The sequence below is a fragment of the Physcomitrium patens genome, chromosome 20, assembly GCF_059467195.1.
Source record: "Physcomitrium patens ecotype Gransden chromosome 20, ASM5946719v1, whole genome shotgun sequence".
In the NCBI taxonomy this organism is placed as follows: Eukaryota; Viridiplantae; Streptophyta; class Bryopsida; order Funariales; family Funariaceae; genus Physcomitrium; species Physcomitrium patens.
The window spans coordinates 5352767-5355409 of NC_143429.1; positions in this window are offsets into that span (position 1 = coordinate 5352767).

A 2643-nucleotide genomic window follows, 5' to 3' on the forward strand; every position below is an offset into this window, starting at 1 on the left:
CCACATGAAGTGAAGAGAAAAGATAATTTACAAATAAAGACTTACTTATAGAGATGATTTTTATGAAGAAGAAAATATAGCATAAGCAATTGGTGTATATGGTGGTTCCAAATCTTGCATTAGTGGTAGAAAATACAATCAAAGGAATAGAATGGATAAAGCAACTTGTACATAAATATTCAATTGTCTTTCCAACTAACCTATTAAGTAGCATACTTTTTAATCAATATGCCACTTTTCAAATAAAACTATTAGTTAGAACTAAACCAATAAGTTGGTCAATTTATCGCATAGCATCAAATAAACTTAAAGAGCAACAAAAGATATTAAACAAACTCTTAGAAAAGAGCCTTATTTAAGAAAGCATATCACTATGGAGAGCACTTGTATTCTTTGCACCTAACAAGGATGGTGGACTTTGACATTGTATCAACTATCAAGGCCTCAATAAGTAGACTATTAAAAATGCATATCCATTTCTATGCATAGATGATCTTCTTGACCAATTTTGAAGTGTAACCATCTTTAATAAATAGGATCTTTTGAATGGCTATTGGTAGACACCTATTGTAAGAGAGGATATAAAAAAGACGACATTTTGTACATGCTATAGACATTTTGAATGGCTTGTTTTACCTTTTGATCTCACCAATGCTTTAGTTGATCACATAAACAGATTATTTTGGAACCTATTTGACAAGTATGTACTTGTTTTGATTGATGATATCCTAGTATATAGTAAAATTCTTGAAGAGCATGAATAATACCTATGGAAAATATTGCGCTAGCTATAAGATAGTCACTTCTATTGCAAGCAATCAAAATATGAACTTTGGAAGTCAAAAGTCACCTTTTTGGAACATGTGGTGTCCTTTGAAGGTGTGCACATGGAATAAGATAATGTGAAAGCAATAGAGGATTGGCCAACTATGAGCTCTCAATTATGCTCTAAAATTTAAATTTTTGTTATTTTCCTATTTTATGATAATTAAACATGTTAGATTAGGATTTATATAAGTAGAATTTAGTTTTATAGAATTTTTAGGATTACAACCCTTGATGGTATAAATCATAGTCTAATTCCTTGAATTAGGTTAATTGGACTAAAGTGATAAAAATTAGAAAATTAGAATAACAACTTAGTTAGTTTAATAATTTAGAGGTTGTTAGTCATTACTATAAGAGTTGACTAAAAGCCTATGATTGCATCTATAATCATTCACATGATTTAGGAGTTGGAATTATAATTCTCTAAAAGATTTACAGAAGTTAGCAATGGTAATTTTGGATTCTCCTCCAAATTCGACAAATTTAAGCAGAATGGTGGTTCTTCTACTTAATGGGAGTCTTTTTAATGCAATGGTGGCACCGGATTTACCTTGTGGAGTAAAGAAAATAAGATCAGCAACCTCTCCTTCAAAATACAAGAAAAGCAATGAAATTCTCATTTTGAAGAATTTCACAAAAATTGCCAAGATCCTTGTATGTAAAAACTTCCATGAAAATTATAATTGAGCATGGATTGAGGCATGTGAGTAGTCGATCTTAGCTTAAAAAGATGTTTTGAACACAATAGTGAAGTTAGATTTACAAAAAAATGCTTTCTTGACTATTTACAAGAGCCATCAGCCTTGGTAATGAGATTAGCTCTTGGGTGAATGAAGGCCATAGATCTAGATTAGGGATCTTAAAAATCAAGGGTGGAGATGTAGCCATCCTTCTACGAGCCTCTACTCAATAGTATAAGAGAGGCTTGGTTTTCCAAGCCCTCTCTCTCTCCTATTTTGGGTGAAGGATGGAGCCATGCCAAAATTTGGTCGAAACCCTAATCTTAATTTTATTTAGATTTTAATTCTCATTTTGAATCTTGTGATTGTGTATGTATGGATTTTGCATTGTGAAGGATGGTCATTAAGTTTTAAAATATGTTTCATTGAGGTAGATATCTCCTCGGCCTTCCAAATATCCCAAGGGTTTCAAGGGCATCGGATTTTCTTCAATCAGTCATTCAATTTCTGTTGTCTCAATATGAGATTTTGAATAGTTGTAGCTTTTGTTTTTAGCTTTCCAACAAGATAAGACTTGCTTGATTTGGAGTAAGAAGGAAGTTTTGGTGAATTTTTGAGTTTGAGGGAGTCGACTACCTTTGCAGTTTGAATAAATCGAGTTTGGAAAGGCATTTCTCAGTGCTTGGTAATTGGATTTATTTGAAATTTTGGGAGTATCAAGCTTTATAAGCGAAGCTGTGGCACAAGTTTTGGTGAATTTAAAGACAATCTGAATTTCTAGTGAATTTCTAAGTGAAGAGGATTAGTCACCATGGTAATTTGGATCACTCAACTTCAAAGGAGATATTCTCACGATTGGATCATTGGATTAAAACGAAGATTATTGGATCAATAGCGTCTTTAAGTCAGCCTTGCAACAAGCTAAGATTCATTCAAATTGAAGCCAATTACAAATTTTGGCAAATTTTGGAGTAGAGGGGGGTTGCTACCTTCAATCCTTAGGTGTTGTCAAGGTACCTTCTCTTTCACCTTTCTTACTTTATTTTTACTATCATCTTCACAGTGAATTGTAAGCTCCACATTTCACTTTTTGGCTAATAAATTTTAATTTTAACTTTTAACCTTTAATATTCTC